Source organism: Pelodiscus sinensis, chromosome 10 (assembly GCF_052426305.1).
Source record: "Pelodiscus sinensis isolate ZL-2025 chromosome 10, ASM5242630v1, whole genome shotgun sequence".
Classification (NCBI taxonomy): Eukaryota; Metazoa; Chordata; order Testudines; family Trionychidae; genus Pelodiscus; species Pelodiscus sinensis.
Window position 1 is genome coordinate 44,625,027 of NC_143061.1, and position 23,146 is coordinate 44,648,172.

General features: G+C 47.6%; 1 long non-coding RNA gene across 1 annotated transcript in view; it reads right to left on the bottom strand.

The window, feature by feature from the left end:
* Positions 1-2,999: 2,999 nt before the first annotated feature.
* LOC142830750 (uncharacterized) overlaps positions 3,000-23,146 on the bottom strand; it is a 93,882-nt gene continuing 73,735 nt past the window's right edge. Inside the window, exons 2-4 of the long non-coding RNA XR_012906205.2 lie at positions 4,013-4,267; positions 3,266-3,320; positions 3,000-3,179 (exon numbers count right to left, since the gene is read on the bottom strand). This is a non-coding gene — a long non-coding RNA (uncharacterized LOC142830750). The remainder of the gene's footprint in view (positions 3,180-3,265; positions 3,321-4,012; positions 4,268-23,146) is intronic.

Below are 23,146 nucleotides of genomic sequence, written 5' to 3' on the forward strand. Positions count from 1 at the left end.
AAAAGCTGCCCCCAAAGCAGGAGCCTGAATGCTTAGCACCCAACATAGCTATTCAAATTGGGGCAGATCAGAGGGAATTCAGATACATAAGAATGGCTATACTGGGTCAGACTAAAGGTCCAACTAGCCCAGTATCCTGTCTGCCAACAGTGGCCAATACCAGATGCCCCAGAGGGAGGGAACAAAACAGGTAATCATCATGTGATCCCTCTCCTGTCATCCATTACCAGAGCAACAGAGGCTAGGGATACCATTCCTACCCATCCTGGCTAATAGCCATTGATGGACATAACCTTCATGAATCTATCTAGATCTTTTTTTTAACCCTGTTAAAGTTCTAGTCTTCACAACATCCTCTGGCAAGAAGTTCCACAAGTTGACTGTGCGCTAAGTGAAGGAAAACTTCCTTTTGTTTGTTTTAAACTTGATGACTATTGATTTCATTTGGTGACTCCATGTTCTTATATTGTGGGAATAAGTAAATAACTTATTATGTTACTGATTAAAAGAAATTGTAAGTGGAATGGCCATGTGCTTTGTTGGAAGTGGAATATTGCATTTGCCTGTTCGAGTGTGAAGGGTGAAGAAAATAACTTCGTGGGTGGAAAAAATCCTCTGAGTGACCATTAGACTTGGAGTTGAAGGTGGAAATGGCAAAGAACAATTAAAAGAAAAAATGATACTTTTGCTACAGTTAGTAGGTGCAGGGCAACTAACTGCAAATGTAAGTTGTCCTCACACTGTACACAATAGTATACATCGTATGTGATAGAGAACAAGTTCAGCACTGTAGACTCACCAGAACATCAATCATGTCTATCAGTGATGCACGGCTGAAACAGCTACAGAATCAGACTCTAGTGTTTGACCTGCACTTTGGGCAGCAGTATTCCCCTTCTTCAGTTTCTGGAAATTGCTTCCTCCCTGCCACTCCCAAGCTTAGCTGAGGAGCAGAAAAGCTCCCCCATGCCAGTACTGTGCAGGGAATTGGCACCTCCTGCCTAGTACCTTGGAACAGAGGGTCTTGAGCTTTCCCTGGGTGCCAACCCAGCCTGAGGCAGTGAGGGAGGGAAGTAGCCTGCTGCAGCCAGGCTGTTGGTGAGCTGAATGATCTGACCTGGGGCTGGTTTTCTGCACAGCAACAGGAGTGGGATGCTGGAGCAGTCAGGCTGGGGGGAACATGCACAGCAGGAAGAAGACAGTGAGAGGGGACTCATGGGAAGGGCCAATGGGTAGGCAGCAGGGGATGTGTAACCTGTCGCAATCTCCATGCACTAATCAGCTGGGCAGCACTGGCTAGAACTGGCGTCGGGGAGGGAGAGAGCGAGAGCCTGCTAGCCAAGAGCTGGCACACAGCAGGGACTGCACTGATAGACCAAAAGGGGGAGTAGCTGTCCCCACATGCTGCAGGTTTGACTGGCCATCCTTGCACACTCATCCCCATTGTCAGCCATTGGAAACCCTCCCCCCACATGCACACACACTCATAGCTGGTGGGTGGGCAGCTGGCGAGCAAGGATCCAGCCAGAAGTAGGACCCACAAGTATTGATGACAGGGGGGAGACTGCAAATGCAGGGCAATTTCCCCATTTTGAAGAAAAGTAGGGACGTCTGTTGGAGGCAGGGCCATCATCCCTAGGCATATGCAACATATGTTGGTGCATAAGGCACCAGATTTTCAGGTGTCCCTATGAAGATGTGTGTGCTGTACATGGAAGGTGTTGCTCTCAGCTGGCAGCAGGGCTGCATTCCACCTACCATCTCCTTCCACTTGTTCCACTAATTGAAGATGGGGGCAGAGGCAGAGAGGAGCCCAGGCAGCCTGACCCTCAGGAACTCCACGCTAGCCACACTCCTCCCCCCTAAGGTACATACCTCTTGGTGGGGTGAGTGGGGATGGGGGAGAGGAAGTTTCTGCAGCCAGCCCAGCCATTTCTGGTTACCGAGTGCTGTGGACATCTGGGCTTCCTCATGGCATGGCTCCTGCCTCCTCCCTGCACTCTCAGGCCTCTGACAGGCCTGGGGCAACTCTGATGTAGAGTGCTGCAGGTAAAGCTTCCCCTTGCCCCATGCGCCTGCCTCAGCTCCACCACTATTCAATTGCAGAGGCTAGGGAACATGGGGGATAGGCAGTTCCCAGGCTACGCTGGGCTAAATCAATCATCAGTACCCATGAGTGCCTCCTATTCCAGGTGAGTCACCTCCGCCCAGGCCACATAGAGCAACTGGTGATTCAGATCCCTCTGTTCTATCCCCTCCACCAGGATATCTGGGGGACAACCAAGGCCCCCTGCCTCATCCTCCACACCAGCACCCCTGGGGGAGCCCCAGTTCTCCCTGCCTCCTCCCCCTCCCCAAGACCTCTGAGGCAGTCCCAGGTCCCCTTGCCTCATCTTCTTCCCCCCCAACCATGTCTCTTTGCCCTTTCTCCAGACCTTGAACTTTAGAAAAGCAGACTTTGACTCCCCCAGGGAACTGACGGGCAGGCTCTCCTGCGATGCTAACATGAAAGGGAAAGGAGTCCAGGAGAGCTGGCAGTGTTTTAAAGAAGCCTTATTGAAGGCACAGGAACAAAGAATCCCGATGCTCAGTAAGAAAAGCAAATATGGTAGGTGACCAGATTGGCTTAGCAGGGAAATCCTTGGTGAGCTTAAACACAAAGGGAAGCATATAAGAAGTGGGTACTTGGACAGATGACTAGGGAAGTGTATAAATACATTGCTTGAGAATGCAGGGGGAGTAATCAGGAAGACAGAAGCACAATTGGAATTGCAGCTAGCAAGAGATGTGAAGGGTAGCAAGAAAGGTTTCTACAGGCATGTTAGCAATAAGAAGGTGGTCAGGAAAGGTGTGGGGCTCCTACTGGATTAGGGAGGTAACATATTGACAGATTATGTGGGAAAAGCTGAAGTACTCAATGCTTTTTTTTTTTTTTTTTGTCTCTGTCTTTCACAGACAAGGTCAGCTCCTAGACTACTGCACTAGGCAACGCAGTATGGGAAGGAGGTGGGCAGCCATCGGTAGAGAAAGAACAGGTTAAGAAATATTTAGAAAAGTTAGACATACACAATTCCATGGGTCTGGATTTAATTCATCTGAGGGTGCTGAGGGAATTGGCAAATGCCATTGCAGAGCTTTTGGCCATTATCTTTGAAAACTTGTGGTGAGCAGGGGAGGTCCTGAATGATCAGAAAAAGACAAATTTAGTGCCCATCTTTAAAAAAGGGAAGGACAATCCAGGGAACTACAGATCAGTTGGCCTTACCTTAGTCCCTGGAAAAATCATGGAGGGGATCCTCAAGGAATCCATTTTGAGGCACCTGCAAGAGGGGAAAGTGATCAGAAATAGTCAACATGAATTCACCAAGGGCAAGACATACCTGACCAACTTGATTGCTTTCTGTGATGAGGTAGCTGGCTCTGTGGATAATGGGAAAGGGGGGAGGGGATGATATCTTGACTTTAGCAAAGTTTTTGATACAGTCTCCCACAGTATTCTTGCCAGCAAGTTAAAGAAATATGGATTGGATAAATGGACTGTAAGGTGAATAGAAAGCTGGCTAGACTGTCCGGCTCAGTGGGTACTAATCAATGGCTCGATGTCTGGTTGGCAGTCTGTGTCAAGTGGAGTGCCTCAAGGATTGGTTCGATGACCGGTTTTGTTCAAGATCTTTATTAATGACCTGAATGGGGGGAGTATTGAACCCTCAGCAAGTTTGCAGATGACACTAAGCTAGGGAAGGATTGGGCCAAAAGAAATCTTATGAGGTTAAACAAGGATAAGTCCAGAGTCCTGCACTTAGGACGGAAGAATCCCAAGCATTGTTATGGGCTGGGGAACAACTGGCTAGGCAACAGTTTGCTAGAAAAAGACCTGGGGACTACAGTGGATGAGAAGCTGGATATGAGTCAACAGTGTGCCCTGGTAGCCAACAAAGCTAAGAGAATATTGGGGTGTGTGGCGAGGTGATTCACGGTCATCCCCTCGCCTCTCTTTCTCTGTCCTTCTCACCCTCCGGCAGGCTCCCGGGCCACCGGCTTGTAGTCCTTCCCAGCGGTTGCTCCCGGGTTGCACTGACGGGTCGCTGTGGCCAGAATGTCCTTACTCAGACTCGGCCCGCTCTGGTCCCCAGGCACGGTGGCCGCGGCTCCTTCCTCCCTGCAAAAGCTCCCCGGCCATTGGGCCTGGTCCTCCCGTTCCCAGCCAGGTCCCGAGTGGTCTGCCGCTCCGTGCAGAGCCCTCCGGCTGCTGCTCCGCTGGGGCTGCCTGTGGAGGAGGGGAGAATGCCGCCAGTGCCTGCTCCCTCCTGGCTCGCCCCCTCTCCGCCCTTGCCACCACCGTTTTGACCCGGCGGGCTGGGGCTGCCCTTCCCCGTGGCATCCCCGCCATGTGGTCCCCCAGGGGTTCTAATGCCCGCCCCGGGCGGCATGCTTGCTGCCATGGCTCTGCCCCCGGCCGTGCACCCCGGCCCCCCGGCTTCTCTGGGGCGCTCAGCTGCTTCCCCGCCACGAGCCTCCGTGGGGCCATAGCTGCGAGTGTGGGGAACACCTTCCCCGTCACAGGGTGCATTAGGAGAAGCATGCCAGCAGATATAGAGAAGTGATTATTTCCCTTTATTCGGCACCAGTGGAGTATTGTGTCCAATTCTGGGTCCCACATTACAGAAAGGATGTGGATGCATTGGAGAAAGTCCAGTGGAGGGCAACTAAAATGATTAGGGGGCTGGAGCACATGACCTATGAGGAGAGGCTGATTCAGTCTGCGGAAGAAAAGAGTGAAGGAGGATTTGACAGCAGCCTTCAGCTTCCTGAAGGGAGGTTCCAAAGAGGAAGGAGAGAGGCTGTTCTCAGTAGTGACGGATGGCAGAACAAGGAGCAATGGTCTCAAGTTGCAGTGGGGAAGGTCCAGGTTGGATATTAGGAAAAACTATTTCACTAGGAGAGTGGTGAAGCACTGAAATGGGTTACCTAGGGAGGTGGTGGAATCTCCATCACTAGAGGTTTTAAAGTCCCAGATTTCAAAGTCTTGGCTGGGTTGATTTAGTTGGGATTGGTCCTGCTTTGGGCAGGAGGTTGGACTCGATGACCTCCTGAGGTCTCTTCCAACCCTAGGATTCTATGATCTCCTCCACTGCGACTTCTGGGGAAGACTCTGTTCCATCCACCAGTATCTATGGTCAAGGGAGGAATGTGAGCTGTGTCCAATTCAGGGAGTGAATAATGACAACAGAAATAAAGTGTATTTGAGTTTTTTTCATATTTTTCATTTTTAAAAAACTTAAACTGTTTTATATCTGCTCCAATTTCATACACACATTTAATTTAGCCCCTGGTTGTTCATATGAGGGGCTCTGCCTATTGAACAGGTGAGTAGACAGGAAGATATGGAGCAACCTGGTTTCTCTAAGCAGGTTTCGTGCAGGAGCTGCGCCCCCTTCACACACAGAAAACAGTAGTGCACCAGATTAATAATGTTGCATAGGCCTCAAAAATCCTAAGGATAGCCCTGGCAGGAGGGCTCAGATATGGGTCTGTCCCTTTCAACATGGGACATCTTCACTTACAAAGAAGTGTTTCCCTCACAGGGTGGAAGGGGCCCAAAGTCTTCCACTGTACACATTGCTCCAGCCAGAGGAGCCAAGCTCCTTTATAGGCATCGCCTGTCCTCTTCCCAGTAGGGTGCGCTATTGACCAGGGCTGGATGGGCCAGTACTCTGGCCCTTAGAGTAGACTACCTTGTTACAAGGGGAAATTGTATTTTTCAGACTATTTCTGAATCGCTCTTGCTTCTCTCCAGAGATAATCATTATTGTTCCATTGTACAGTGTAAGAAACTTGGCTTTTCCCCGCCCTTTGTTTTCTTTAGAGCCAAGACTTTTTTATGCTGATTGTGTGGATTTTGTATTATTGCTGCTGGTGTTTCATTTAAAGCATCATTAAAGGAAATTCTATTGTAAACATACCAAGATCAAACTGTGTAGTTCCCTCCTATGCTAATCTAATGATATTATCTGAAGAGGAAATAATCACTCAACGTTTTCTGCATGGGATGCACTTCTGTCACCATTTCAGTGGTAACTAGAATTTTATTTTATTTTTGAGCTTTAACGAGCAGTTAGACACATAGTCCATTATAGACTGTACAAAGATTTATTCACAGCGTTCTCATGTGTGTGGTTTCTGATTCAGCTCTGCTTGCAGCCATGTGATCTGAATTAAGTTTCCCAGATTATTCTGTCTGGTTGGCGGTATGCATAGGTGCAGAGTGGTACACGTTTTAAACTTTATTTCCTCCAAATGTAATATATGAGCTGTGACATAAATTGGTTTACTTTTAAGACTCTTTTATTGTATTAAGTGCTTCAGAGAGCACAGCTAAAGGATGAGTATTCAAGTGAGATGAGCAGGGACTTTATTGTGTAAGTCATTAGTGTTAAAGGGAATTATAGGACTAAATCTTTTTGCCTGGGGTTGGGTACATACCTCTAAATAACTGCTATTCAAAAATGTTCTTCTCCTAACCTGGGTAAAGAAGAATGCTGGTACATTCAAGGTAGCTAAATCCTCTCTTGCTGGGGCTATTCTTGATCTATACTAACAGTGTTTCCTACAACATTTACCCTTTGCAGATGTACTTAAAGTTGTTTCCAAAACTTTACTTTGAGAAATCATGGCTGCTTCTTTGCTCTCATGATGTTGTTTTTCAGTGCCATTTAGGTGCCCTCTTTCAAAATTAACTGATTAAAGCATCATTGTGCCCCAAAACTAACAGTATTGGCACAGAGTGCTCATGTCAGGACAAGCAGGGCAGTCTGTCAAAACTATCATGTAGCTGGGAGTAACCACAACATAGCAATGTCTGGCAGACTGGTCTAGTTGCCTTCACTGAGAGTCTATATACCTGCTTTTATGCCACCTGGTTAGACCCTTGCTTGTGGATTGGCTGGACTCTTTGGACTCCCAGGTAATTACCTCAGGTATCTCAGTAGGCTCAGAACACTCAGCTCAGGGATGATCTTCAGCTAAATTCTTCACAGATAACAATAAAAGCTCCCACAAAGATCTTACAATGTCAATACTAGAAGTGACATAATGCATGAGGGTGTCAAGAAGATGGTGTAAGGATGAAAGGATGAAAATTACACTAATATGTTGGATATTATTCATGTGGATAGACCTTCAAGGACCAAGACCTAGACTTCTGTTAGGCAGAGAGACTGACAAGTTATGTTATTCAGGTGGCATTAGCTATGTCTTCCAACCCTACTCACATGAGCAATCCCAGAATATGTGGACATGACTATGGCTTTGAGTGGAATTACTGATATGTGTAACAAGATTACTCAAGTGAAAAAGGGATGCAGGATCAACCCTGCATACTAATCAGAAACTAAGACCAGTATATGATCTCAAACTCATTGTTACTTGTACTTTCCCTGTCAGAGAAATCCTTTCTTGTGCTTTCTCTGACATTCATAGAACTGCTTGTATTAGGAAGATGTGCAGAATCTGATCACAAATCACTAATTGGTAGAATCCACATCTCCGGAGTTTAGAGGCTATAGTTTTGGCATTGATTTAAATGGCATTAGGGTTAATTTTGTCACTTAGTACCTTTGCTTTTTATGTTCTGAAGTAACCATTCAAACAAAAGTGTCCCCTGGTGATATCTTTGGCTTTAGAATTACATCTTCCCATTGACAAGTTTACAAACTGTTAGCATACGAACCCTAATGGACCATCCTTTCTCTGAAGTTAGGGTGTTAGACTGGGACTCAACTCAGATTCAGTTCCTTACTCTGTTACAAATTTCTTCTTATGGCAAGTCACTCAGGGTACGTTTACACTACAGCGCTAATTCGAACTAAGCTAATTCGAACTAACGCGTCTAGAACTAAAAACTAATTCGAATTAGCGTTTTGCTAATTCGAACTAGCAAGTCCACATTGAGTGGACCCTGAACAGGGCTTAAGGATGGCCGGAAGCAGTGCCGGCAGGGCATCAGAGGAGGACTTAGAGCGTGGAGATGCTGCCTCAGGCTAGCCGAGGGCTGCGCTTAAAGGGTCCCGACCCCCACCCCGGACAAACAGTTCTAAGGGGTGCCCCGCTTGCAAATCAGTCCTGGCTTGGATTGCCCGGAGTACCCACACTGGGCACATCACACCACTTGGCCATCAGCCCGGCTGCACTTGCCGCAGGCTGCCATCTGGGGAGAGGGGGCAATCGGGGGGCTGCAGGAGAGCTTCCACCCCCAGAAGCCCGCAGAGCCAGCCCAGTCGTCCCCATTGGGGGCTCGTACCCCATTCCTCCCTCACCTCCTTCCACTTACCCTTCCCTAGCCCCCCTTCTTATTGATGTACAAAATAAAGATAACGTTTCTTCCAACATTGACTCTGTCTTTATTGAACAAAACTGGGGGAGACTGGGAAAAGGAGGTGGGAGAGGGGAAGAGAAAGGCTGGGAGAGGGGAGAGCAACTAACATGATCAGGGGTTGGGAACAGGTCCCTGATGAAGAGAGGCTACAGAGACTGGGACTGTTCAGCTTAGAAAAGAGGAGATGGAGCGGAGACAGGATAGAGGTCTTTAAAAGCAGGGGTTGGGTGGAGAGGGTGCATTCAGAAAAGTTCTTCATGAGTTCCCATAAAGAAGGACTAGAGGACACCAAAGGAAAGGAATGAGTAGCAGGCTTCAAACTAGTAAGAGAAAGTTGTTCTTCACAAAGAAAATAGTTAACCTGTGGAACTCATTGCTGCAGGAGGCTGTGAAGGCTACAACTAGAACAGAGTTTAAAGGGAAGTGAGATCAAGTCATGGAGGTTGGGTCCATGGAGTAGTCTTAGCCAGGGGGTAGGAGTGGTGTCCCTGCCCAAAGTTTGTGGAAAGCTGGAGAGGGATGGCACGAGACAAATGGCTTGGTCACTGTCTTCGGTCCATCCCCTCCAGGGTCCCTAGGGTTGTCCGCTGTCGGCAGACAGGCTACTGGGCTAGATGGACCTTTGGTCTGACCCAGGACGGCCATTGTAAGCTCAGGGCTCAGGGTCCGGGGTCTCAGTGGACCCCCTTGATTTTCATGCACACCTGCTCCTGGGTGTCCAGGCTGGCAGTTCTCCTGCCCTAGACGGCCACTTTCCTGTGCCTAGTGCGGAGATCGTGGATGAGGTCCAGGGCAAGCTCCCGGGAGCTGCCAGCCTGGTCCCGGGAAGAGGGGGTGGGCTGGGGGACATCGGGTGGGTGGCTTTGTGCCATGCCAGGTGCAGGGTCTGCTGGCTGGGTGCTGGCAGGCTTGTACCTGGCACGGGCACCGTAGCCAGCCCGTGCCCCTTTAAGGGGTCCGTGGCCGGGAGGGGGGCATAGAGTTTCCCTGGTGTTGGCCAGAGTGGCCACCAGGGAAAGCTGGGGAGGGCTAGCCTCCCACTAGTTCGAATTAAGGGGCTACACACCCCTTAATTCGAACTAGTAAGTTTGAACTAGGCTTAATCCTCGTAAAATGAGGTTTTCCTAGTTCGAACTAAGCGCTCTGCTAGTTCGATTCAAATTCGAACTAGCGGAGCGCTAGTGTAGCGGCTATGAATGTTAGTTCGAACTAACGTCCGTTAGTTCGAACTAACATTGTAGTGTAGACATACCCTCTGGGTATGGGTACACTGCAGTCTAAAGTGTGACTACACAATGTGTTGCTCAAAAAATACCAGTGCAGCCATAGCAACACAGATAACAGTGTGGGCTAATCACTCAAGTACCTACCTGGCCTTTCAGGGGGTCACCTGCAATCCATGCTGCTGTGGCTTCACTGTTATCATTGTTCATAGATGCCAAGGCCAGAAGAGACCACTGTGATCACCTCTTCTGCCTCCTGTATAACACGGGCCATAGAACTATCCCCAACTTATTTTCTAGAGTGCGTATTTTAGAAAACCATCCAGCCTTGCTTTAAAAGTTGTTAGTGGCAATGAATCATCCACGATGCTTGGTAAATTGTTTGATGGTTAATTACTCACTGTTAAAAATGTATACCTTATCATCAGTCTGAATTTGTGTACCTTCAAATTCCAGACATTGGATCATATTATACCTTTCTCTGCCAGACTAAAGAGGCCATGTTGATACTTATGGACTGCCATCAAGTCACTTGTTAACCTTCTTTGTGCTATGCTAAATAGATTTAGTTCCTTGAGTCTGTCACTACGTGTTGTTTTCTCACCCTTTACTCACTCTCATGGCTGTTCTCTAAACCATCTCCAATTTATCAACATCCTTCTTGAATTTTTGGGCATAAGTGTTCCAGCAGCAGTCACACCAATCCCAGATACACAGGTAAAATAACCTCTGGCCATGACATCACACTGGGAACTAGAGTTCAGCTGGTTATCTACTATAACCCCCAAATCTCTTTTAGAGTCACTGCTGCCCAGGGCAGTATCTCCTGTCCTGGATGTATGACCTACATTCCTTATTCAAGCTAGCTAGGTTAAAGCTTGCTTGGAAAGGTCCACACATGCTGCAGTCACACCTCTGACTACATACCTTAAGTCTTGCCTGTAGCCAAATAGGAACCCCCCTGTAACATCCATTTTTGCTTGCCTGAAGCATACAGGGTACACAGAGCAGTAAGATCCTTGACAGAAGGCCCAGGTATGCTGGCTGCTGTGACCCTGGATGGCTGTAAACAGAGATACACCAATTGCTGACCAAGAGGCTGCCAAGGAGTGCCCTTGACTGAAACCCATATTGATACGAACACCTGCCCAGTAAAGAATGTCCAGTACCCACAATGTAGTTATCTCTCTTACAAGTGTAAATTAAGTTGAAACTTGCTTGTAAGAACTGGCATCACAAAGACGGACCAACTCAATTTGGCATCTTAGATAAGAAAGAGGATACGGGCCCCTATGGGTATAAAGATGGGTCCAACAGCACACTTACTCTGAGTGTCAATCTACTATCTACCTGCTGGTCGGGTTATGTGTTTGACCTCCTGAGGTTTCACGGGGATGCCCACCTCGTATTCATCTTTCCTAGGACTGGCCCTGGCCTGATACTCTGGAGTCAAGAGGCACAGAACGGGGTAAAAATTGTACCTGGATGTGTCCTTTGTCTTAAGTGTACACATAGATTTAGAGCTCTTTAAAGATTAAGCTGTCACTTGGTACCAAGTATTTCTATTTTCTATCTTTATTTTCTTTGTAACCATTTTTAAGATCTATATTTGCTAGCAGTTAAGAAATAGAGCAATAGCCATTGTAAACACATGATTTATAAGCTCTTCCTATAAACTCTGGGGTATCTGTCAGCCTGTCGGCTGCCCTCCACAAAGGGATCCTGATCCTAGCAGACTAAGACACAGACGTTAAACTCCTCGGGGCACCCGTCAGTCTTTCCTAGACTGCCCACTGTGACGGGGCCTTGTGTCCCAGCAGTTTAAGACTCAGGTGTAACACACACACACACACTGCCCTGACCATCAGCTGGCATAGTTGGCAGGATTGTTTACTGGTTCAAATACAGCAGCATGAAGCCAGTCACGTTTAACATGGATTTTAGCTGTATAGAGAAAAAGTTTGCCCAAGAGGGATGGGGCAACCCTAAATGGGATAAAGAGATGTTAAGGAAAGGTGCTTGCATCTGGCTGTTAAAGGGTGTGTGGCAAGCAGCCTGCACTAGCTACTGGAACTTAGAAACAGAGCTGATAAGGGTTCAGAGGGAGAAGGAGGAACTGCGAAAACAATGCCAGAAACTAGACACTTGAGTGCGAACACTAAATAAGGACATGGAGCATATACAGGCTAGCCTCGTCCCGAGGCTAGAGAGGAGAAGGAGAAAGTAATTAATGGAAAAAAATGAGCTTTTGGAGCTGGCTTTAAGAATTTGCTGGCTCAAGCCCCCGCTCTCCCGCCTTCCACTGTAACCAAGATAAAACAATACAGCATTCCAGCCGAAGCTATGGCTCCGGACTCTGAACTAATTAAAGATCTGGAAAAGCGGGGAATCTTAATTCATACCTACTCCCCGTATAATTTGCTCAGGAAGCATGTTCACTGGGAATGAGCCTCCACCCATGAGGAGGCTCTGAGACAGCTGATAAACGAGATACACACTTATCAGTCTATGGGTCCAATTCACCCTAATGCCCCATTTTATTTGTATCTCACTGTGGGAAACACAGGGATGTCCTATGCCTTATGGCAAGAAGGAGAAACTGTACCCTGCTGTCCCATACAATTTGGCTCGAAGTTATGGCAGAGGTCACAGTCAAATTAAATGCCTTATGAAAAGGTGCTTTTGGCAGCCTACACAGCACTAAGGGAAGCAGAGGAGCTAACCCAAGCTCAAGCCATAACACTTCACACTCCTCTCCCAATCATTAAGCCCATATTGGAGAAAAAGGAGTTGCCACCGGGAGTAGCCCAAAAGAAAATGACTGTCCAAAGATGAGCACTCTATTTTCACCACAGACTTTGCAGCAGCATTAATGTTATGAAAACCCTATACTGAGAAGTTTAAAATTAGTAATAGCTGACTGCAATAATAAACATTCAGATTTACCTATTGAAAGGAATCAGAAGGTGTGGGGGCTAATTGGAAGGCCCACCCTCCTTATCAAATTGATACTGAACAAACCTGTGTCATTGGGAAAAGTCATTTAGCAGAAATCAGGACGGATCATAAGGAGGAAAAAACATGTGAAAGGGGAAGGCACAAGAAGTTTGGAGCCCTATGGGCATAGTTGAAGGAATAAGGAAAGTAGAACAGACATTGGAAAGTTACTAGGAATGAGGAATATTTTCTTTGAAAGGATGAAGCAAGTGATTTGAGGGAATGTGAAGGTAAAAAGTGGACTCCGTGGGAGTGTGGAAGAAATTAAGCGATTGTTGTAATATGTGAAGGGAAACCTGCTTTAAAAATGACACCTCGTTTCTTTGCAGCCTCTTTCTTAAGCACTGTGCAAACCATCTAGGCAAAGAAAAAATCACATTTAAACATTTGTCTATGGACACTTTTGTTAAATCTGCAAAGGAAAAATTAGGGATTCTACTGAAACTTAATTGGTTAACTGCATAAAGTATGAGCTCTATATATTATAACTCTATTTTGTAGGTTTCAAATGAATTAGTTTTATTTTGTTTTGGATAATGTCCTCTTGCTTAAAATTACAAACAGACAAGGCACAAATTGGCTAGTGCTTGTGTTGGGCATTCATTCTTAAGGTTAAATTTAACTCTCTAGAAACAAATTATTATTTAGAAATTCAAGCTTTGAAACTTCACTGTCTCTTTCAAGGCTGAGTTGATAACACTTTTGGCTTGCTTTCAAATCCAACATTATATGCGAATACAGGCTGCCTGGCTATTTCAAAAGAAAGTGGACAGGGAAGGCTGCGGCGGTCTCAGCAGACACATCCGCTGCACCCCTGACTGCAAACATAGAGGGAACAGCTCAGCTTGCAGAGCCGGCAGCAATCAAACTAGCTTGTGAGGCAGGTGCCAGTACCATTTACACTGACTCCTATGCTGCATGGGCTGGAGCCACCCAGTGGATAACTAACTGGAAGAATAATAACTGGGAAATAGGGGGAAAGCCTTTTTGGGGATTGGAATATTGAAAATGGATATACCAGCATGCAACCCAACATGCTTTAAGCATAGGTCTTGTGTCAGCTCACCAGAAGAACAACATCCTGGCTGCACAGCTGAATAACTTAGCAGATGCAGCAGCACAGATTTTCACTGCCCAGGTGGATTGGGAACGCCTGTACATTTGGCTACATGAAACCTTGGGACACACAGGAAGCAATGTGCTGGTGTGGCAGGCACATGCCAGGGGGTGGCCTATCACGCACCAACAGGCCAGAGATCTGGTCCAAGCTTGCACCCTCTGTGCTGAACTCAGGAAACATATAACAGAAGAACAACAGCTTGCCAGACTAAGAGATGGAAAGGTACTATGGGCAACCTGGCAAGTAAATTATATTGGTCCACTACCCACCAGTAAGCAAGGGTGGAAGTATGTTTTAACTGGAGTGAAAATTGTTTCAGGAATTGGTTTTGCTTACCCAACCCAATGGGCCACAGGGTTGTTTACAATCATGGGACTAAACAGCTTAATGGCCCTTGTCCCAACACCCCAGGAGACTCAGTCTAATGGCATGGTCGAACGCTGGAATGGACTGTTGAAAGCCCACTTATGGCCCACAGATGGCAAATGGGGAAACAGATTGAATACTGTGGTGCAGAAATTAAACAACCGGCAGACCCCTACGGGCAGTCCGATCAGTAAGGGAATCTTCCCTACAGGGAGAATTTCTCCTAGCCACACTGTACCACTCAAAGATTCTAAATATGCACCTGGAAACACTGTGGTAATCAAACACCCCAGTTTGGGAACTGACCATATTGCACTCCTATGCATATTGCACAGTTTGGGAACCTGCATATTGCACTCCTACAAGGAAAAAGGAGTCTGGACCACTGCAGATGCTGGGCTGACACCAATAACCATTACTGAGGCTTGGATTGTATCCAAGACCGGTGAACCTTATGTTTTATTACAGGAAACTGAGGCAATGGCCCTGAACAGTCCTCCAGTGGCATGTATCCCTCCCAACGCTGGTGTGGATCTGGAAAACCACCATGAACTTTTTGTATATATACCGCTTGCTGTTGTAGTGCTTGCAATCATTGTTGTTAGTTATAGACTGAACTATGGGAAAAACCTAAGCTGAAGCAAGACATGGTTCTCCTCCTCATCTTAATTGTTACTGCTGTACCAGAACACCCTGCTCAACTACTCTACTGGACTGGGAATCAAGTTTGTCCCTCTCAGCCCAAACGACTGGAAGAACAAGAGTGACATCTTCCAATGGGGACCGGTATGGTTCGATGACAGCGACTACCGCAATCCTCAAAATAACTCTGGAGGGAGGTGGCACAGGACATGGCAACGGATGCTATGGGGTAAGACATGCTATAACTAAGAATGTAAACATCTCATGGCTAAATTGGTTAGCCCAACAGCTGGGATTTTCCCTAACTCCTTTCCTACACTCTATTATAACCACTCTTTTAACCATTGTAATTGTTGTAATCATTTTCTGCATAACCCTATGTATTGTGCAATGCATTTATAAACCTCTACTACCCACCCGGAGAAATAAAAAAGCAAATTGAAAGAGCCAAACGAATACCTAGAAACTATCTACTACAAGACAGACCCAAGAAAACCAACAATAGAACACCACTTGACATCACCTACAGCTCCCAACTTAAACCTGTCCAACACATTATCAATAAATTACAGCCTATACTGGAACAGGACACTAAACTCCAAGAAACTCTGGGGGTATGTCTACACTACCCCGCTAGTTCGAACCAGCGGGGTTTTAAAAATGGTGGCTCCCCGCTTATGCAAATGAAGCCTGGGAAATTCAAATCCCAGGCTTCATTTGCAAGTGCGGTATGCCTACATTACCCTCCTAGTTCGAACTAGGAGGGTAGTGTAGACATACCCTGGGAGACAGACCCATAGTCTCCTAGGGTATGTCTACACTACAAAGTTAGTTCGAACTAACGGACGTTAGTTTGAACTAACTTTCATAGGTGCTACACTAGCGCTCCGTTAGTTCGAACTTAATTCGAACTAACGGAGCGCTTAGTTCGAACTAGGTAAACCTCATTTTACAAGGATTAAGCCTAGTTCGAACTAGCTAGTTCGAATTAAGGGCTGTGTAGACTCTTAATTCGAACTAGTGGGAGGCTAGCCCTTCCCAGGTTCCCCCTGGTGGCCTCTCTGGGCACAACCAGGAAAACTCTTCTCCTCTCCCCCAGCCCCGGGCCCTTAAAGGGGTAGACTCTGGCCAGACGGCACTGGAGTCAGCCAGCCCTGCCAGCAGTCTCTGCCCCTGAGCCAGTGGCCCCACCATGAGCCAGGTAGCCAGTGGCAGTGAGCCGTCCCCTGCCCAGTCCCCAAGCACCCAGGGGCCAGCCAGGAGCTGTAGACGGCGCGCGGCCTCCTGGTCTAGTGCGGAGGTCATGGACCTCATTGAGATTTGGGGGCAGGCCCCCAATGTCCAAGATCTCCACACTAGGAGGAGGAACGCGGCCGTCTACGGCCGCATAGTGACTGCCATGGCCAGCAAGGGACACAGGCGCACCCAAGAGCAGGTGCGAATTAAGTTGAAGCAGCTGCGGCAGGGGTACGCCAGGGCCACAAGGGGCGGCGCCGCTGCAGGGGATGACACCTGCCCCTACTTCGCTGCCCTCCACCAACTCTTGGGGGGCAGGGCGGTCCGTGCCAGCCCAGGGGACAGTGAGCCGGGACCAGAGGGCCCTGACCTGGGCGCACTGGAGGGGCCACCGCCAGCTGTTCCAGCAGGGTCGTCCAGGGAGACCGTACCGGGTAAGTAGTTTGAATTAAGTAGTTCGGGGGGGCGGAGGTGGGAGGGAGACCAGAGACCGTGCGCGTGGGCCATGCCTTCCACAGATCACGCAGACACCTGTGCACGTGCGAACACGTGCCATGCCACCCTTGGGCAGGTGGCTCCAGCTGCGTGACACCCAGGGGCCATTGCCCAATAGGCACATGCTTGTGCAAAGAGACCTGACATGCTCCCAACCCTGGGGCGGGACCCAGCAGGATGCTTTCCCTTCACATGTCCCCTCTACACGGAGGCAGGGGACATCTCCCCCTCCCCCCTGCCGCCCCAGCCACACTATACATGGCACAGGGACATGGGTGCGGTCTTGGGGCAGCTCCCAGTCCCGGGGAGAGCCAGACATCCTGACCATGGCCTCTGTACAAGCACAGCGGCTGTGACGGTGCAGGACATGGACACCCTCACATTGCGGAGTGGTGGAGGGGGCTGGGCATCATCCTCTGCGTCCCCAGGGAGAACTGACCACTTCTCTTCTTTCTCTACAGCTGCACCACCTGCTTGTGCAGGGCGCACCACCCCACCCGGGACATGCTCCTGCCCCCTGTGGCCTGCTCCGGACTGCCAGCACGGAGCAGGAGTACCGGGACCAGCACCTGGAGGCCCTGCGAGCCGTGCACCGCACACTACAGACCTGGATGCGGGAAGACCTGCAGGTCCGCCACGAGCTGCAGAACATGGTGCCCAGGCCTGTAGTGTGGTCCTGCGCCTGCTGCCCCCCCAACTGCTGTCCCTCCTCCCACTCCTGCCTCCCCTCCCACCCCTTCCTCCTCAACCCCCACAACCTCTTCCTCAATGTCCACACCCCCCACCTCAACCTCTGCACCCTCCACCCCATCCCCCCAGGGACGCTGAGGCCCCCTCCCTCGCCGTACTGGAAGGCGGTTGGCCCGGCGAGGCCCCCACCCCTGATCCTTCAGTTTCCCCACCCCCTCCTTTCCCTTGCTTCCCCCTTTCAGCTCCCTCCTCCCAGTTTCCCCCTTCCCTCTCCCACCCTCTCTTCCCCTCTCCCACCTCCTTTTCCCAGTTTCCCCGAGTTTTGTTAAATAAAGAGAGTTTCTAGTTTTGTCCACACGTTATCTTTATTTTGTACATCAAGAAGAGGGGTTAGGGAAGGGTAAGTGGAAGGAGGTGAGGGAGGAATGGGGCACGAGCCCCCGATGGGGAGGACTGGGCTGGCTCTGCGGACTTCTGGGGGTGGAAGCTCTCCTGCAGCCCCCCAATTGTCCCCTCTCCCCAGATGGCAGCCTGTGGCAAGTGCAGCCGGGCTGATGGCCGAGTGGTGTGATGTGCCCAGTGTGGGTACTCCGGGCACTCCAAGCCAGGACTGCTTTGCAAGCGGGACACCTCTGAGAACTGTCTGTCCGGGGTGGGGGTCGGGTCCCTTTAAGCGCAACCCTGGGCTAGCCTGAGGCAGCATCTCCACGCTCTAAGTCCTCCTCTGATGCCCTGCCGGCACTGCTTCCGGCCATCCTTAAGCCCGGTTCAGGGTCCACTTAATGTGGACATGCTAGTTCGAATTAGCAAAACGCTAATTCGAACTAGTTTTTAGTTCTAGATGCGTTAGTTCGAATTAGCGCTGTAGTGTAGACGTACCCGATGATTCTTACCAACAACCACAGGACATACCACACTAATACCAACCCTGGTACTTTCCCTTGCAACAAACCCCGTTGCCAGCTTTGTCCACATATTCACTCTGCTGATACCATTATTGGGCCTAACCAAGTGAGTTATAAGATCAAGAATACATATTCCTGCGCCTCCAGAAATATAATCTATGCTATCATGTGCCGAAAGTGTCCGTCTGCTATGTACATTGGACAAACGTCTCAGACCCTTTGCCAAAGAATCAATGCCCACAAAACAGACATTAGACAGGATCACAAAGAAAAAACAGTTTCTTGCCATTTCAACCAGAAAGGACACTGTCTTAATGACCTACTCACCTGCATCCTACTTCAGAAGACATTCAAATCTACACTTGAAAGGGAATCCTCTGAACTGGCATTCATGCTAAAATTCGACACTCTCAGCGGGGGGGCTGAACAAAGACCCCAGCTATCTTACCCATTACAAAGATAGCTTCCCCAATTATCACCTCTAATACTATTAACTCACAGACATCTACCCTTCCCCACCTCTAATATCATTAACTCACAGGCATTCACCTTCCTTCCCCTCCCCCCCCCGCATCCTCCTTCTGTTCTGAAATGTGATTTGTCCTTTTCATATGTGTTCATTTTTTAAAATTGTATCCTTTGGTATATATGGTTGTGACTATTTTCTTCCACTATTTGATCTGAGGAAGTGGGTCTGGCCCACGAAAGCTCATCATCTAATAAACCATCTTGTTAGTCTTTAAAGTGCTACATAGTCCTATATTTAGTCAATGTAGCTATCTCTTCTGTGCACATTCGATATACAGCACTAGGAAAGAACCCTAGCCAATTCCTAGATCCTGAACCTTCTTTTCCGGCCATCAGGCACTTTTAGATTCTCCCAAGATGGGCAAGAGGTGCTGGTATCACCGCCATCTTGTATCCTGGGACGTGGTGTGTTGTATCGGCGGGTGGAATGTAGCCAGACAGGAACCTCCCTGTAACATCCATTTTTGCTTGCCTGAAGCATACAGAGCAGTAAGATACTTGACAGAAGACCCAGGTATGCTGGCTGCTGTGACCCTGGATGGCTGTAAACAGAGATACACCAATTGCTGACCAAGAGGCTGCCAAGGAGTGCCCTTGCCTCCCCTTCCCATTCCCAAACACACATGCATACAATCCTCTGGCTAGAGCGCCTCCTCACCTCCCAGCTCTGACTCTTACACCCTCCACACCCCCAGCCCCCTACCCTGAGTCCCCCCTTACGAATATGCACATAATACTGGGTAAATATGCTAGTTTAAAATAAACAGAATTTGGGAATAGTGTAAGAAAACTCAGTAGCATAGCCTGACTCTTTTTAACAGATGATGAGAGCACTTCCACCTCTGTAGGAAAGACTTGGCCCTCCACAGCTCACCCCACAACTGGATTCATATGTGTGGATTCATCTAACTCAGGAATGTTACTCTTCATTGTCTCCTCTAACCTGACATTTTTCTATGATAACTTTTTTTTATCTGTATGACTGAACTATTCTTTTAACTTGTCTTCTTTTAGAGGTGAATTATTTGTGTTATATATTATACTCCCTAGCAATACTTCTGATTTTTTTAAAACGTCTATCTCTTGTTTTAGATCTCCATTATCATTCTACAAACACTGTGCAATTCTTGCCACTCTTGTTCAATCCTTTTCACTTCATGCTGCCATTTCTTGCAAATTGCAAATAAATTGAGGTGTTCTAAATATGGCACTATTCAATTTCACTCACCACTTCTCAATCTGGAGACACAGCAAAGTTCACTTTTTTTCCTGGTTACTGCTGTCTTGCCCTGTGACTCCCTTTCCTTTCTGAAAAGTCTGGGCCATTTTGCCATTTTTTCTCTCTTTTATCTTCTCTACATAAATAGGAAAAGTAGAGATCCAAATATGTTGATCCTGTTTCATATACAAGTAATGCTACACCAAATTAGACACTGTTCCCATCGCAAATACTCTGGATTCTATTTTTAACTGTTCTTTATTCACCACCCTGGAGCTTCAGAACTTATAGTTTAGGTAAAAAGCTGTCATTGTTTCCACTGGGATTTGCAGTATTAGATTCAAGAAGACTAATCACGCTAGAGCTGGCACACAAGTTTCAGGAATAAGGTTTTTTTTCAGGTTTATAAAGGAGCTGTGCATGGGTGTCATGCCCTGCTGTTAATGCATATTGTTATCAGGACAAGTGTAGAGATATGTTAAATGCAAGAAGGAATTGAAAAAACATCCCATCAGAAAATGAGAGGAGCAAAATATTTTAACAAAAATCATCATCTATTTGTTACACGTTTATGTGCCAGACTATTGAGGTTTTCTAAGAGCTGTTTGCAGAAAATTCTGGACTGGGTGAAAGACACAAAAGAAATGCCAAGCTATTTTTTTCTTCCCCTTTATTGAGGCATCAGCAGCAGAAGAACAAGCCAATTGTACAACATGACAATATCCTATTGTGATGTTCCACCACACTGCCATGTACCATGTAAAATCAATTGGATCCAGACAGGCAGACCTCTAGGACCTTTGGAAGTAGTGGAACTCAGCAGGATTCCATGTGTACACAAAGGCCTGCTCTGGTGGAACCAACTGCAAGAGTATGGCTGTGACAATGGGAAGGTGCTGCAACTGGTAGGGGTTATTACATCCCTGCATGTGGCATTGCTGCACCTCCAATAGTACATAAGACAGAGGAATCTACCAGCATTTCCTTTCCTAGGGTAGTTAAACCAGGGACAGCTTGGGGGGGATTACTTATAACTAGCATTTCCGACTGAGCTGCTGTTTTATGTGACCTTCAATATGTGGACCACAATATTTTTAAATATTAAAGAAGTTCAGAATAGTTATGCAATGAATGTGCATAAGGGAGATTAATGAAAAATTCGAGTAGAAAAAGTGATTGGTAAAATTATTTTGTTATAACATACTAGAAATGTATACACTCAGTAACAAAAGTTTTATAGAAACTACCTTCTGGGGTCTTACTGTAATATCGTAAGTGAAAAATAACATTCCATAAACTCCCCAGCCTCCCGGGAGGGCTGGGGCAAAATCAACCTCTGGCTGGCTGGGATGCAGTTGCAGCAGCTTGGCCCAAGCTGTGGGAGGGGTGGTGGCTGTCCTGCTCCTGCCACAGCAGCCCAGCTCCACCCCTGTCCCTGCTCCTGAGGTTGGGTTGGGGGTGGAAATCAGCCCCAGCCTACCTCCAGCCAGCTGGAGCACGGGGGAGGGAGGTTTGGGCAGCACTCCACCCCAGCTTTCCCCAGCCCAGCCCATCCTTTGCCTCTCCCCCTCTTTTCCTCCCCCCTCCCTGCGTAAGGGCCTGAGTAAACAAATCCCTGAGAAAGGACTTGGTTGTGGAGCGGGATTCCCTACCCAGGCTGATGAACAGCTCACCAGTTTTTAGGGCTTAGCCTCAAATGTGTGGCAGACTAAATACTTATTCATAAAGCATCAGATGACCAGGCTTTGTCAGCAGGAGCAGCTTTCTCCTTTAATTACAAGTAGAAATGCTGCTTTGTTTCACAGATTAGCAAACAGTATTCAGATGTATGTGTTAGGGCAGGTTCTTTGGACTAGCAAAAGAATGGGTGCTCACTGCGCCATGAGAAAATTAAGTATAAGAGGCAGCCTGAGAGAAATGGGTAGGCGTAAGAAATGGGCCAGGCAAAAATACGGAGGGAGGTCAGGGAAGAAGAAAAGAGAACTGAATTGTAAGCAAGAGCAATGTTACTGAGTGATTAGGGTCCTACAGTGGAATATTTACACTTGTTAATAGTGAATAATGGCACATTGTGTTACATTCTCAGTACCTTTGTCTCCAACTATCTGCTATGCATACACATACACACACATTTTTCACAGTTGTATAGGATCCTTGTTACCATTCCTTTCTTCCCTCAGGACCTAACTGAGCCCTAGTAGTGCATACAGGGTCCATGCTGTGTGAAAGGGAAGTGACTGGAAAGAGTAAGTTTGTTTGGGAGGGTGGATGTTATCCTCCCTCATCTACAGTGCCTCTCCCCTTCCCAGTTTCACAGAACTGATTTGAAAATGGTATGTAAGAACAGCCATAGTGGGTCAGACTGGTCCATCTAGCCCAATATTCTGTCTTCTGACAGTGGCCAATGCCAAGTGTCCCAGAGGGGTGAACAGTAAAAGGTGAACAGTAGAGCCCTAAGGTGTATTATCTTCTACATCCCCATGTGCGTGCACCCACTCTCCCCAGGGGTGCTGAGGCCTGCGGTGACCAGCAGGGTGTCACTGTTAATACAACTCTAGTGTGGTTGCATTCTCAGGGAGCTGGATGAATAGAGGGCTACCTGTGTCTAGAGCTGATGTGGAGATACACACACCCAGATCCTCAAAGATATTTAAGCACCTAAAATAGTTTTGTGGATCTGAGCCATGATCTCTCTGCAGATGTCTCTTGCCTCACATGATTCCAGGAGTTCTAGAACAATTTTTTGTAGTTCAGGTGCTAAGAGTCATTGAACCGAGCCAAGGGTTGCAATGCATACCTAGTTCCAGCATCTATGCCTGAATCCCTCAGGATCTCCTAGGTTTGTGGGCAGGACTCAAGCTCTTTCTTTAGACAAGCTGTGACTTCTTTCCAAGAGATGATGTGGGGGAATCTACCTAGGAAACAACAGTTGCCTTCCCGAACGCCCCTTCCATGGCTGTTAACACAGGACTGATGATCTTACCTATTAGCTAAGGACGTCTAGTCTTCACATTAATGTGTTTATACATTCCACATAGGTCTCATCATACACATGTCATATCATTAATGATAATGTCCAGTGGCTAACAAAAATATCGTCCTTGTGGGAATCCAAAACAATGCTGAAAGGTCAATAAAAGTACTGCAACAGCATGAATCATAATGGCAGGCAATTAGACTGGCTAGAGTGTCAATCTTGGACCTCACACCCTTAAAAAAATCACAGGGTGCTAACTCAAAAAATGCACCCACAGGATAAATGAGCTCAAGGGATCTCTGGCTGGACGACAAGTGCCGGCAGCTTGAAGTTACAGAATCTCCAGTACAGTCTATGGATAGTGAGAAGGATAT